This window comes from Lissotriton vulgaris, chromosome 1_1 (genome assembly GCF_964263255.1).
Source record: "Lissotriton vulgaris chromosome 1_1, aLisVul1.2, whole genome shotgun sequence".
Taxonomy (NCBI): domain Eukaryota; kingdom Metazoa; phylum Chordata; class Amphibia; order Caudata; family Salamandridae; genus Lissotriton; species Lissotriton vulgaris.
The window spans coordinates 2,049,125,157-2,049,141,290 of record NC_141685.1 but is presented as its reverse complement, the minus strand read 5'-3'; the positions used below and the strand labels follow the sequence as shown (position 1 = coordinate 2,049,141,290).

The 16,134-nt window shown below is 47.7% G+C and overlaps 1 protein-coding gene across 3 annotated transcripts in view; it reads right to left on the bottom strand.

The window, feature by feature from the left end:
• GYS2 (glycogen synthase 2) overlaps positions 1-16,134 on the bottom strand; it is a 610,704-nt gene that overhangs the window by 545,182 nt on the left and 49,388 nt on the right. The window lies entirely within an intron of this gene.

Genomic DNA, 16,134 nt, shown 5'->3' with positions numbered 1-16,134 from the left:
CAATCATTGTGTATTTAAAGAAACATGACGATTCAAACACTCGTTTTAAAAAAGGGTGCGAGTTTTAATACTGGCTCAATTCCTACCACTTAGGGACTCGAACACAAATTGCGCTACCTCAGATTTTAACAGAAATTTAGAAATAAGTTTATGCTGACGGTAAGTGCCTGTGCTAACTGTAAAATGTAGGAATAATGGGGCAGATGTATCATGTGTTTTGCATGTCGCAAAAGCTGCGATTCTCTATTTTCCAGCGTTTGCGACATGCAAAAACGAAAATGGGATGTAACAAAGAAATCGCATCGCACATTAGGAATTCGCATGTTTGCGAATTCCTTAAGTGCGAGAAATTCTAACTCGCAGAAAAAATTGCGATTCGTGATATTGCATTGGTGCAAAATTGCGAAATTCGCATGGATATGTATGAAAAAATCGCAAATTGCGATTTTGTCATATTCGCATAATAAAGAATCGCAATTAACACCAGGTACAAGCAGGTGGTAAAAAAAAAAAAATATAAAAGAACACCCAGAATGCATTTTCACTTTCTCCAAAATGGCGGGACTGTACCTGATTGCCAGGAGGATGCGCATCCAAGCTCTTGCCCAGAGAAGACAACGTCAGGAAAGGATATTCCGAATACGCATTACGCTGTTCCAGCAGACACAGGAGGAGATATATGAAAAATACAGGCTACATCCTCACAGCATTTTGGACCTCATTACTGAATTGAAACCATTTTTGACACGCCAAACTGCCAGGACACAAGCCATACCAACACATGTGCAGGTATTGTGCTCACTGCACCTTTTGGCTTCTGGCTCCTTTCAAACAGTAATAGCAGAGGTTGGTGGAGTGTCACAGAGTGCCCTATCGCGTTTTTTCCATGTCTTCTTGGATGCAATGATCAGTAGACTCCAACATCATATATATTTTTCCAATACACAGCAAGCCATACAGGAAGCCAAGTTGGATTTCTATCAAATAGCAAGATTTCCACATGTGATTGGATGCATAGATGGAACCCATATTGCCATCACCCCACCAGCAGCCATTGAATATGTTTTCCGCAACAGAAAACACTACCATTCACTGAACATCCAGGTCATATGCAACGCTAAATACATAATACAGGACATTGTGGCAAAGTTTCCAGGGAGTACACATGACTCTTACATCTTCAGACATAGTGCAATACATAGACGTCTCAGTGCTGGTCAGTTTGGAGATGGATTCCTGCTAGGTAAGTAATACTCATCCATCCTCCCTTCAACCCAACCAATGTAATGTAACTCTGAGTCACTTTTCCCTCTCTAACTTGCAGGTGATAGTGCTTACGCAGTGCGTGATTTCATACTCACACCATACTTGAATCCTGCAAATGCAAGTGAAAGACGCTACAACAGGGCACACCGGTCCACACGTGGGGTAATAGAACGTACATTTGGAATTCTGAAAAGCCGTTTCAGACGCATTCACAAAAGTGGAGGTGCATTGCAATACAATCCAGAGACATGTTGCAAAATAGTGACAGCATGTGCAATGCTGCATAACATAGCAACCCGCAAAGGCACAGAAATTGAAGTGAGTGACTCAGACACATCTGATGATGAAGATGATAACCCTCCCCCAAGAATGGCAGTTGGAGGAATAGGAGCCATGGCTGGTCGGCAAAGGAGGGCAGAGATTACACGGAACTATTTTTAGGTGAGAAAAAATACAGAAAACCATTTTCACTTTGCCATTGTTCTTTAATGCAGAACAAGAAAACAGTGCTATATGTATGTGAAATTATATGTAATCATTTTGATTTAACATGTCCTTACTACTAATGAAATTAAACATTATCCATGCATGACTGCTGCATGGGTACTTCATGGGTACTTAAAGAAGGTAAGTTATTTTTTGCGTTGGCGACTGCCAGCAGGTTGCTCAATTGGAGGCATGGCCTCTTGCTCTGCTCCAGTAGTGGAACGCCTTCCACTCCTGCGTTGTACCATGATGTTTGTTGGTGTGGGGTTGCTGCTACTCCTACTGGAGTTGTCCTCACTTTCTCCTGAGCACAGAAGGGCCCTTGCACCTGATTGGTTTGTTTGTATACTTTCCAGTACCAAAGTCATATTGTTCACACTCTGTCCAACTGAACGTGTGCAATCACTCAATTCCCTCTGCATGTTCACACTGCGACGTGTGAAGTTGCTTGTGACTGCACATAGCCGGTTGATGGCTTTGGTGTAGCTGTGCATTGTGTCCTGCGCAGCCTGTGCAGCCCTGTCCCGTGCATCCTCTGTGTTCACAAGTGTGAGGCAAAGTTTATCAATGGCATCAGCCATGCGTTCCTGATTCTTGTTTGATTTAACAAGCTGCCTGTTGATGGATCTGAGTGCCTTATGTTGAAGGCGTTGTACCTCAAGCATGTTTTGCTCCAGGCCTGCAAACACTGTCACAACTTCACTCTGTCCTGTGTTATTTGCAGATGGCTCTATGCGGAATGCACGTGACCTCCGTGGACTTTGTGAAGGCTGTTGTGCATCTTGGCTGGACACAGTGACTGTGTCATTGGACACTGCTTCAACATCAGAGGTTTCTTCTTCTTCCATAGGTTGTAGAGGTAGCACTCGTCTGCGCTTCCTCTGTATGGTCACAGGGGCATTACTGACTTCATTGTCTAAATCTGACATCACATGGGGAGGTGACAATTCCACATCATTGTCAGTCCTGTCCTCACTGGTATGTCCTGTGAATGTAGAGTGCAAAATATTAATTTATGTGCATGACATAATAAAGTTTAATCATGGCACTGTATTACTTGTCCTGCACTTTTTCAGTTTTACGTAGTCCCACATGAAGGAGTCATATAAGTGAATGTTATTGTGAGTGTTACTAGGGCAATGGGACTACAACTCCCATGATGCATTGCTGTGGTATTGTTTCACAGTGTTCATGGCTTAATGGTAATCTCAAATGCAGTGCACACACACACACACACACACACCCATTTTTGGTACACACACATGGATGCACTTTCATATCCTCTTACCTTGTGCTGGTGCTGTGGGTTCTGAGCTGTCTATGTTGGTAACTCCACTCACACTTTCAGTTGTCAGTGTGGATTCTATCAATTCCTCATGGGGAGTTGGTTTGTCCACCATGGAGCTGCCACCACCTGTCAGGTTGCCATCTTTCAGCCTCTCTGCAAGTTTTTCCTTGGATCTCAGTCTCATATCGTACCACCTTTTTTTTATCTCTTCAATGGAGCGAGTGGTGACTCCTACTGAGTTGACCTTCTCCTGGATCTCCAGCCATATTTTCCTCTTCCTGGAGTCAGGTACCTTTAAAGATTTTTTTCCAAAGAGGTCTTCATGGTTGCAAACCATTTCTTCTATGAGCACTTCCTGCTCCCTCTCTGAAAACTTCTGCTTTCTTTTTTTCTTCTCAATTGGCTGCTCCTCCTGTGCCTTCTGTGCCTCCATAGCTGTACAAACAGGTCTGCTCTGCCTCAGCACACTCTTCCAACTGCCACTGGGTGTGGCTCTGGGGAGCAGGTGCAAGCAATCACTGGTACTTCCTGCTTGTGATGTCATCAACTTGTGCCAGCATTGCATGATTCCCGTTTTTGCGAGTTCCTAAAATGCGAATATCGCAATTATGCGAATCGCATTTTTCTCGCAATATTTTCTGCGAGTTTTAAGGAATCGCTATTTTCTCGCATTTTTCTTGTTACATACCATTTTGCGATTCCGAAATTGCGATTCGCTACAAATCGCTATTACGGACTCGCAAAATGGTTTTTTGATACATCTGCCCCAATGTGTACAGAATGGTAACATTTAATCTATAGTGCTGTCAAACTTGAAGAGGTAGCAGAGATACAAGAACATTTTGATCCAATGCTTATTTTAGGGCCACTTTTGGGACGCTTACCTTGAGCTAGAGTTAGCCTCAAGTCCTCCAGGTGGTCCATGCCACCTCTGCACAGACAGATATCCATTCACTGCAAGGCTGTAGGACAGTAAACAGCCAGCACTACCCTGTTTTGCACTTTCACAGATGCACACATTTGAGGGAGTGAGCTGTGGTGTCAGTCTCGTCACTTCGGTGGTGGGGCTCAGCACACCGAGCTTCCCAGGCAGTGCACTGAAGCTGCTACTGAGGTGGAGGATTTATGTTTCCTCCCATGTTCTCCAGTCTCCACTGCCCCACTTGGGTCACCGCCAATTGTTAACTCCCAGTGCAGGTTGCATGAACTCACACCAGGTAATGCTTTCTGTCCTGGGCTTGCAGGAATCATCTTCTCCTCGCCACTATATGTATTATCATATTTAATATGTGACATCTGGGAGCTATCAGCAGTGAATAAACTGTAGTTGCACAGCCCAGCCTTGGGCAGGCCATGGTATTGGTTTAATGCGCTATGATGCCATGCACATCCCCAACAGGTCACACAGAGGGCACAGAGAAGATGACCATTCAATGCCTGGCTGGGAAAGACATTTGGAACCTTTAGTAAGCCACAGGTATGCTTCCCAACCTGCAAGGTCTTCAAGCAGTATGAAGTCAGGTGTTTATGGGGATTGATTCCAGGGAGGTCAGTGGAAGTGAAACATTTTTGGTGGATTAGGAATGCTTGCAGAATGATAAATCCCACTGAAGTCCATGGAAGCCATTCAGCTTCTTAGGAGAGTAAAGATGCTTCCTAATCAGGTGATACCCACCAGGAGTGTAAAGTGTTATTTCTCTAGGCTGAGTTTCTGGTGTAACACGAGATGATATAATGGCTATGAAGCGAAGGCAGCAACTGAGCCACCACTGTTTCCCCGAGGCAAGGTGGTGTGAGTACCATCAGAGTGACAGATCTGAAGGAGTGGATGCTGTCAAAGATAACCATATCTACCAATTAATGGAACTTCCCTTCCTCATATGGCATTTGCCCCTTGGATGTGAAAATCACTTTGTGGAGAGGAGAGAATATGGAAGCCTTTTACAGATCTTCAGAGACTACCTCAGAGGATAGTTGGAGAGGAAGGACATTATACCACGATTACAGTTTCAAGCATAGGTTCCTCTAATGCTACTGCTATACTCCTGACTGGTGTCTGGGATATGACAGTATTTAAAAATTCTAAACATAAGCCTTCATATTTTCGAATGGCACCACTCTTCACCCTGTAAAAAAAAGTCGCTGAAAGTTGACCTCTAAAGTATACAACATAATTTGTAGCCAGCTCGGATTGGTGCCTTGTGAATTTATCTCTCTCATTGTATTAACAATCTGACTGTTTTGTAATGTCCAAACCATATCAGAAACTAATTCAGCATTAACCATACAGCAACTCTTTGAGACATTTTAAGTGCGATCTGCTTCAATTCCCTGCCAGACCATATTACTTTCTAACAGCTACCCTGTCTTCTGGAATGCTCTTAAACAGGGCAGTAGCTAGAAGTACATGTTTTGGATAGACTGTTGGTAGGTGAGTTTTTTTATGTCTGGAAAATGCTGAGAAAAATGCTGCAATTTTAGAGAGATGTAAGATCACACAAAACGTTTTTGCTAATCACGGATTATAGAATTATTATCCCTGAGCATTTCTAGGGGAAACTATTAATTTTAAAGAACATCAAATGTGAATGTTAGTGAAAAGTAGTATACAAAGGCAGTGGTGGTTGCTCTACCCAAAGTACTGTGAAATTAGAATCATAAAACTCATTCGACTAGTGTGTTTGACAAAAACCAGCCTTGTACACTCTGCGCATGTGTCCGCCCTCAGAGACATGACCGAAGTTGTGGGAGAAACTGATGGACTCCCTGACAGCTACACTCCTGAAAGTCTATAAATAGAAATGCTTTTTTCACTCCTGATTTCACTAGAATAGGCAAAAATGTAAATTCACGCATATTCTAGAAAGAAGATTTCCTTTTCCGAGGGGGAGTAGATTTCTTGGAGAGTTGCCCAAAAGGTGTAGAATCATGAAAAAAAGACGATTAGTCAGGTAGGAAGATTTAGCAAAGATCTAGTGACTTTAGATACAACAATCACTTAAGTTATCCGTATTCTCAATGGACAGCAAAACCAAACATGTGCAAATTCAAGGGCAAGATGCAGGCTTGTGTGCAACGGATTTGGGGCCAGATGTAGGTAAAATAGATTTACCGATTTTTAATTACCGAATTTTACCGATTTGGTAATTAAAAATCGGTAAATCTAAGGGGTGGATATGTAGGTATTCCAGATGTGCTGGAATACCGATTCGGAAGAATTCGGTATTTACCGATTCGGTAAATACTGAATCAAACGGCCACCTACATCTGGCCCTTGGACTGTGTGGTGGAGAACAAGAAATGACCTCTCCTCGGTATTCACTTACTATACAGGTAATATATCCTTCATATACAGTTAAATCAGCATTGTCCCAACAACAATATTGGGGCATATTACCAACGAGTAGCGATATTTATCGCTAACGAGGCTTTGCAACGATTTTTTTATCGCTAAGCATCGCCAGAAATTATCGCTGAGATAACTTGCTATTAGAAACGTTTATCTCAGAAGTGATAAAAATCCTCACGCTAGCTGCCAAATGAGAGATTATCGCTGGAAAACCAACGATAATCTCTTGAAGTTTGGCGTTAGCTTGATGATAGGGGCTCACAAACTTAGCCATGATATCCACCTTCCATAGGATATCATGGCTAAGTCAGGAAAATACCGGGGGCATATTATCAAGGGATTTATCTTTGCTTTTTTGGCTTTAAAAGCCAAGAAAGCGGAGATAAAATTATCTCCCTATCAGCAACAGCGTGCTAACACGCAAATTCGCATGTTAGCACCCTTTTTCTCTACGCTTCCCCTTGCATCTCTAATGAGATGCAAAGGGGGCGTTACAGAGAAAAATAATAGGAGAAATGTTGTTAAGCGACATATCTCCTATTATCAAGGATATCGCTAACCCTGTTAGTGATAAAAAAAGCAGCGCTAACCCCGGTTAGCGCTGCTTTTTTTACACCTGGTATTTTCCTGACTTAGCCATGATTTCCTATGGAATGCCCCTCCACTAACACCATCACTGGCACATGCTCTTGCACTGATGTAATTACCAACTCCTGCCCTCACACCTACACTGGCAAGTGCACCACTGCTTCTGCATACACACACATGTGCTGAAACCTGCATCAGTAACCTTGCTCACCTCATTCACACCTGCAGTAGCACCAGGGGAATCACTCACAGCTACACAGGTAGCAGCACTCACACAGGCACTTGCACCAGTACTCTCACTTGCATCTGCACTCCTTGGTACAGTAGCTTCACTTGGATCATCACTAACACATTGCACCAGTAACTGCACACCCATCTGAAATCACATCTGCTTTACCATTTGCGCTCACACCCACAGCAACACTCACACTTGCACTGGCTCTTGTCATTACACGTGCAGTAGCACTTCCACCAGTGAAACCACTTATACCTACACTGACACACGCATCAGCAACCTCACTTAATCCTGCACTTGCATCTATACATTAACCTCTTTCACACCTCGCTCAGACAGGCACTGGCAGTAGTATCAGTAACGTCTATACCACATGAGTTCATACCTTTACTGGCATAAGCACCCACCTTGACACTTACATATACACCGGCACTCACACCTTTAATCACACCTGCACTTGTGCTTGCCCCAGTAGCCTCACTCACAACTGCACACAAACATGCACTGGCACCAGTAGTGGTATCTGCACCAGTAACCTCTTTCAAACATTCACTCAAAACTGTGTTGACTCTTTCACTCACAACTGCATTGCAACTTGCTGCACTGTGGCCTTCATAACACCGTCTTGGGCACTCACATCACATGCAATCATACCATCAGATGCATGGCATGGTACCGGAACGGCCCAGGGTGACATTGTGGCTAGTAGCATGCCACAGCACTGATGCTGTGTGAGGGCACACATCACCCTATAGCACAAAGGGGACAGAGCGCTCAGCAGCCCTGACAAGTAAACCTGACTATGAGGTTGAGGCCAGTGAAAGACAGTGGACACTACCCATAAAGTGAGAGTGCTATTTGATCAAGCACATCGTCTCCAGTCGTGGCCAGCATGGCTCGTGTGGCGGGGGTCGCGCGGGGAGAGGGGGTTAATTTATTAATAATTTAAAAAGGATTAAACTTACCTTTCCACCGGCTGGGTCCTGCATCTTCTCTGCTCCTGCTCTGGAACAGGAAGCCGAAGTAGGCAGCTAGGCTCCCTCCCCTAAGCAAATCATAGCGCTGCAAGCAGCGGTGTGAGTGGTTGGGACGCCTCCCAGGCAGGTGCCTATTGGGCTTATGAAACAAAAAGGGACATTCTGCGGGAACTGCTGCTGCAGAGTAGGCACAGATTGGCTGAGGCAGGCCTGGCCTACTGACAAAAAATGGCACCAAGGACCCTATGGCTGAGATACCCGCCACCCCCTCTCGACGCAATCCCCAAGGATGGGAAACGGAAACGGTTCTGAACTTTTGGAAGGCGGGAGGGAGTGACCCTCCCGGCCGTATTTATTAAAATATGAAACAAAATCAAAACATTAAAATAACAGTTTCATATTATGTACAATTTCATTTCCACATTACGATGTTTGGCTAACCTTAACATATTTCTAATACAAAGGTTTCTCCTAGCCGAACTAACATCCTACAAAACATTTAACTTGAAATTGTACATCCTAACGTTAAGGGCCAACGGCAAGGTCGTAACCGGTGTCAGATCCCTAAACCAGAATTACCCCCCCCACTTGGGAGGGGCGACCGCACAGAGGCTGTACCTCAAATGCATCTACCAATTTCCCTTGACTTGACGGGGGCCCCAATGAACTCGACGCCATTTAAAGGTCGTCCGAGGACTCGTGTGAGGTGTCTAGAAGGTAGCGTAAACCCCTTCCCCACCCCACACAACTTACCACATCTGCCGTCGCAGGTGTCCTGGCCCCGGGAAATTCCCCAGGAGGGCCCGTAGCCCCTCCTATCAAGGAAGGGGCCTTGACCGCCTTTCCTTTTCTTTCGGCGGCCCATCCTTAGAAGGGACCGCCTCCCCGTTGAGGGGCCAATGGCCACCTCCCCCGGGCGCTCCCATCCGTAATGGTGACGCCCCCCCATAGGGATCTTCCAATTACTGCTCACCGATCATGACCTTACCGCCCGACCAAAATAAATACGACAATTAACTAAATTACTAAAGTAAAAGACAACCATAACTACTTCACGTATGATTACTGATCAACACTAATGCAAAACTTTATTCGAAAAACATACTCTAAATGATTATTCTCTTTATTGCATATACAAATGACACGTCAATCATCACAACCTGTAAGAAATAGAGTTACCACATCAAAACTTTATTTAAAAAACCACTTGCTGTCTTCAGGGGCTGGTGGGTGGGTCAAAATTGGCTCTTCGTTCCGTCTCGAGCTCACGTGCAGCGGGGAGGTGCAGCTTCAGAGCACAGGAACAAGAGGATGCTTTCTTGGCTTGTTGCTCCTTTTATCCGTCTTCGGGCGGGCGTAAACCCGCCTCCGCCTGCCTCCGGGGGCGTGGCCGGCGGCGTCAGCGTCTAGGACAACCCACTCCAGGGCGGGAAAAGGCGCGCCCCGGCTACGCCGCTTCGGGCATACCAGCCGAGACTCGCCTCCCGCCCAAGATGGCCTCCCGGGGGGATCGGGGTACTCCACCATACGTTCGGGGGGACCGAGTGGTCGCCCCTTTCCATATGGCTGAAGTACCCGCCACCCCCTCTCGACGCAATCCCCAAGGATGGGAAACGGAAACGGTTCTGAACTTTTGGAAGGCGGGAGGGAGTGACCCTCCCGGCCGTATTTATTAAAATATGAAACAAAATCAAAACATTAAAATAACAGTTTCATATTATGTACAATTTCATTTCCACATTACGATGTTTGGCTAACCTTAACATATTTCTAATACAAAGGTTTCTCCTAGCCGAACTAACATCCTACAAAACATTTAACTTGAAATTGTACATCCTAACGTTAAGGGCCAACGGCAAGGTCGTAACCGGTGTCAGATCCCTAAACCAGAATTACCCCTCCCCCACTTGGGAGGGGCGACCGCACAGAGGCTGTACCTCAAATGCATCTACCAATTTCCCTTGACTTGACGGGGGCCCCAATGAACTCGACGCCATTTAAAGGTCGTCCGAGGACTCGTGTGAGGTGTCTAGAAGGTAGCGTAAACCCCCTCCCCACCCCACACAACTTACCACATCTGCCGTCGCAGGTGTCCTGGCCCCGGGAAATTCCCCAGGAGGGCCCGTAGCCCCTCCTATCAAGGAAGGGGCCTTGACCGCCTTTCCTTTTCTTTCGGCGGCCCATCCTTAGAAGGGACCGCCTCCCCGTTGAGGGGCCAATGGCCACCTCCCCCGGGCGCTCCCATCCGTAATGGGTGACGCCCCCCCATAGGGATCTTCCAATTACTGCTCACCGATCATGACCTTACCGCCACAGGCCGGATAGTTGACCGGCTATCCGGACCCCCCACAACAACTCCTGCCTAAAGGTCATGTTTTAAACTCTTTAGCCAAGCTATGAGGTCTCCTATGAGTAACTCATTCCCCACCCGGGACAAATGGACCCCATCTCCCAAATACATACTGTCCCCCTTGATACAACCATGCGGAATAGAATGCAGTGCCCTTGAACGAAACAATCTACCCAACTTGTTATTTACTTTCTTCACTGAGTGATTCAGAGCAGAAACCGAAATCGCCCCCCGCCACACTTTTCGTGGAATCATATGGGACCATGCAATTGTGCACCCTGGAACTCTTCTCGCCAACCAACTTACAGTGGAAAGCATTGCCTCGAGAAGCAGTCGTCTACCAGTGGTCACCAAATCATTACCCCCAAGATGGACTATGATTATAGACGGCGGTGACCTTGTCCGCCCTAACAAACCCTCGAAAAAGGATTGAAACTGGTCAATACAGAGCCCGCCCCTTCCATAGAAGGTCACCCTGTACCCGTATTCCCCAGCCATGTGAATCATGTCACCTGCTTCGAATACGTCCGCGGCACGTCTCACGTATGAGTGGCCCACGACCCACACCACTTTTTCCGCAGCCGGTGATGTCTGACCGGTGGTTCCCAGGTGTCGGGTCGACTGCTCAGTCCGCCCCGCCTCGTAAGCTTGCGAAAATGTAAACCAAACAAAAACAAGAAGCGTGAGTACATGATTACCGCTTCACAACATGTGCAACCGCACATACCTCTTGTAACAATTCGAGGACCAACGCCCCAAACGTCTCACTTTTTCCACACTCAGACCCCTGGCTGTAGCTTCGGTAGCAGCCCCTATCCGAAAGGAATGGGTCCCAAACTCGCCGGGGTTCAAGCCCGCGGCCAAAATTGACATTGAAAGCACCCGCTGGAACTGAAACCTCGTCAGTGGGGTGGCGTCAGAGTGTCTCAACAAGGTCCCCCCCCATGATGCCACCCTCTGCGCTAAATATTCCTCTACGCAAACAACAGGGCACATGGGAGATCCGGGAATCCTATGTATGACTATGCAGTCCCCAATCGCACCCTGATCGGCCTTGGACCTGACAAACGAGACAGTCATCCTCTCCATCTTAACCTGAATGTGCTCTCGGCACAGTCCCCCCACCGTATCCTGCTTGTTCTTCGCCACCAGTTTGCTTACCCGCATAGCCCCATGGAATGCTAACGCAAAAGCGGCTCGGAATAACACTGTTTCATACTGGGATGAACACGTCGCAGGGAGTACGGAAAATAACAGGGCCAACCTATCCAGACCTATCGGGTGTCTCTCATCTACTCTGCGACCCTCAAGGCGTTGCCACCCACGTAGCGCTTTCTGCACCACGAAAGACGCTGTCGGGTCCTGGATCCCATGAGCCTTCGCCATAAAGGAAATGGCGGCCCGATGCCTCTGGGCCGTAGCTACTGATTTGCCTGCCTGATGTAAGGACAGCAAAAAATTTACGACAAACTCTTCCTGGCCCCAAAGCTCCCCCCTAGCAGAACCCAAAAAGGACCAATAGGAACGAAACGCCCCTTCATATGCCTTCCTTGTCCTGGGTGCTAAACTCTCTCCCACGAGGTTTTGTAGTTCGGGGCACCGAGAGACCAGAGAGCTTCGGGAAAGGGTGCCGCCACCGGGTCCGCTGTGGGCAGAAAACCCCAGAAGGCCTGCATACGGAAACGAGAAAGCGCATCAGCCGCTTGGTTCAGCACCCCTGGGACATGTCGCGCCCTAAAGAGCGCATTCAACTGCATACACAACAATACAATTTCTTTAAGCAGTCTTAGAATCCATTTACAACGTGCTGCCTGACTATTGATACACTCAACCACGGTCATGTTATCAGACCAGAACACCACAGAGTGATCTCGGAACCCCTCAGGCCATGTTTTCAGGGCCACCAAAATAGGGAAGAGCTCGAGGAAAGCAATGTTACTTGTCAGCCCGCACTCGTGCCACCATGACGGCCATTTCTGAGCCGACCATTGCGTACCGAATATGGCGCCAAAACCTATACTCCCCGCCGAATCTGTCCACAGCCCCAGCTCCTCGGAGGACACCGCCGGCTTGTTCCAGACAACTCGACCATTGAAATCTGCCAGGAATGCCAACCAAATGCGCATGTCCTGGCGAATCTCTGCCGAAAGCCTCGTGCGGTGATGTCCTTCCTTAAGGCCGACCATGGCTTGTGCAATCGAGCGGGAAAAGGGGCGGGCCATTGGGATTACTCTAAGGGCAAAATTCAACTGGCCCACTGTTTGTTGCAATTGATGCAGGTTTACCTTAGTCTTTCGAATACATGTTTCAAGGGATGCCCTGAATTTCAACACCTTCTCTTTGGGCAACCGAAAACAACCTTCCTCCGAGTCGAGCTCGATCCCCAGAAACTCGAGTGAAGTCGAGGGACCCACCGTCTTACCTGGTGCCAATGGCACGCCAAAGTGATTCATTAAGACACAAAACTCTTTTACAGCCTGTCCACATTCTGGATCCCCGGCTGCCCCCAGGAACAGAAAGTCATCGAGATAATGCATCACATGCTGAAAACCCGTCTTTCTTGTGAATACCCATTGCAAAAAACAACTGAACTTTTCAAAATAAGCACAAGATATGGAGCAACCCATTGGCATACATTTATCCATATAATATCGACCCTGAAACATGAAACCAAGGAGACGCTGATCGTCTGGGTGTACCGGGAGCAACCGGAACGCTGACTCGATGTCCGATTTGGCCATCAGCGCTCCGGGCCCCAGGCGATTCAACATGGCGACGGCCTCATCGAAAGATGCGTACCGCACCGAACACACTTCCGGGTCTATTGCATCATTCACGGAAAGACCTCGTGGGGCTGATAAATTATGTATTAGCCTAAACTCACCCGGGTCCTTCTTGGGGACCACCCCTAAGGGGGAACAAACAAAGTTAGCCACCGGTGGTAACTCGAATGGACCGGCAACCCGCCCTCGAGTCACCTCTTTCCCAATCTTTATCTGTACCACCGCTGTATGCTGCCGGACCGACAGTTGGTTCTTACAACTCGTTTTACCCTGAAAATCCCCCACTGGAATGCGGAAACCATACGAAAACCCGTCTCGCAACACCCCAGCGGAGACATGATCCGGGTATTCATTGAGCCAAGGAATCATTGCCATGGTATCAACCGGGGTAGGTAAAGGCGCCCCTCGGACTATTTCAGACCTGTTTGGCGCTTCCCCTACCACCGTTATCACCCGTTTTGGCTCTGCACATGGTCTCGGGATGAGAGGACTGTCCACACACCCCACATTCGTGTCTAAACTTGCATGACCCCTGAGGCCTTGTACATTTTCCCCTGTTAAAATTCCAACAAATCCCCTTTTTACCTGCGTTGCCACTCGACTTTGAGTGATGCTCGTTACCAGCACCCGTCCGAAAGGGTGTCCCAGAGGTTTGGCGGGAAGACTCACCCCCGATACCCCCCGACAATGGTACCTTTAACATGCCTGAATTCTCCATTTTTTGTCAAGAAATGGAGTCATAACAATCCCACGTTAGGGCTGGGTCGTGTTCCTTAGCCTTCCTAAAAATATTGTCATAACAAAACCACTGATTGCCCTCGTACGCTAGAGAATATTCCATGATACGTGTCTGATAAATAGGTAATTCCGTCAACAACTCAGGCCTTCGCTCACCCATAATGGAGGTGAAAATGCAAAACGCTCTGCCCCAAGTACCTATGTTCTCGTTGACCTTAAAGGCGGCCATTTTTGCGCGCCAAACACTCGGATGCATAAGCTCTTTTTGGCCCTTCACATGCTCAATCTCGTAATGGTCAGTAAGCAAAGAAAACATGTTCACATACTTATCTGCCCAAATCTTTTCCTTAATTTCGAGTGGAACATGCTGGGCCACTTTCTCCCTTCGTGAGGGTACAGACCCCTCCCCCGCAATCGGCAGTAGCCGCTTACCTGAACTAGGTGCCGTACTTGCTGCCGAACTCGCGCCTGCTGCAATCTCAGCCACCGGAACCTGTGGGGGAACAGAAGATGGTGCCTTCGCAGCCTCTCTAGATTCCCGCAATTGTCTCATTACTGCCCTGGCGTCGTCCGCCGTGGTGCCCTCACTATCTTTTCCCAACCACGCTGCCAGTTGTGCAGCCAACTCGGGAGGCATATCTTCCCCGTTCACGGGGGTGACTACCACGGGGATCGGATGCCCCTCCTTCGGAACCGGGATTGGCTCCTCTATCGGTGTATCGGGAACCGGGGCCTCCCCCCCAGGTGCCCCCCTCTTGGACCTCTTGCCTCTTCCGCTAGGGACTACTCCCGGCAATGCTGGTCCGACGATTCGCTTCGGGCCTCCCTCCCCGTTCTTTATCGCCATCTGCTTCTTCAACTCGGCTACCTCCTTCACGAGCATGCGGAGCATCTGATCGGTACCGACCCGCTTTCCGACCTTCTTGCCCGGCATTCTCCAACGAAGATATCTGTAAAACAAGAACAAAATTACAACGCTCAAAATTGGCTCTTCGTTCCGTCTCGAGCTCACGTGCAGCGGGGAGGTGCAGCTTCAGAGCACAGGAACAAGAGGATGCTTTCTTGGCTTGTTGCTCCTTTTATCCGTCTTCGGGCGGGCGTAAACCCGCCTCCGCCTGCCTCCGGGGGCGTGGCCGGCGGCGTCAGCGTCTAGGACAACCCACTCCAGGGCGGGAAAAGGCGCGCCCCGTCTACGCTGCTTCCGGCATACCAGCCGAGACTCGCCTCCCGCCCAAGATGGCCTCCCGAGGGGATCGAGGTACTCCACCATACGTTCGGGGGGACCGAGTGGTCGCCCCTTTCCATTATGCAAGCAAGGAAAAGGATCCCTCGTAGTCCCTCTTATGTAATGAAATGCATTCAAAATTGAGATGCGGAAGGTCCCTCAGGCTTCTGGACCCCGAACCCACTTCACATGCAGCACTTTTAATAGCTATGCCGCTAGCCTGGCTGCAGAGATCATAACAAGCTCCTCTGTCTTTGTTTACAGAAAATTCTTTGGTGACTTACTCTTCAGGTGCAGGAGGTGCTGCTGTAGTGGTTGAGCTGAAAGCACTATTCCGTCCAACAGAAAAAGACGACTTTGGAATCCAGGCCAGTGCATGTGAAAGTAAGCGGCTGATTTTGGAAGCAACACTTGAAGCAAATTATCTGCTTTGAAAGCGTGCACCAGAATCAGTGGGCATAGTGCCTTCAATCGCCCTGCACCCCACTTCTCTAGCTCAGCTAGTAGTTTTCCAAAAGCATGCACGAAGTATGCCAGATGTGCTTGTCCAAAAGCCCCTGCCATGCTCATTTACACTATACTTAAAATTTAAATGCCAAACGACTTATCTATTCTAAGTGATGAATGGGGTGGGGCATGATGAATTGGATGTGGACAACAGGGCCAGGAGTAATGAAGATTACCAGTAAATAAGGAGACTTTACTCCTGTCCCCTGTCTTTGTCTCCTTCATCACTAATGAGGAATACCAAAGCAAAAATGAATGATCTTGCTAAGCAGAAAGACACATCAAGAAACGTAAACACTATTATACTGTAACACAACATTAAGATTTATTAAACAGAATAAA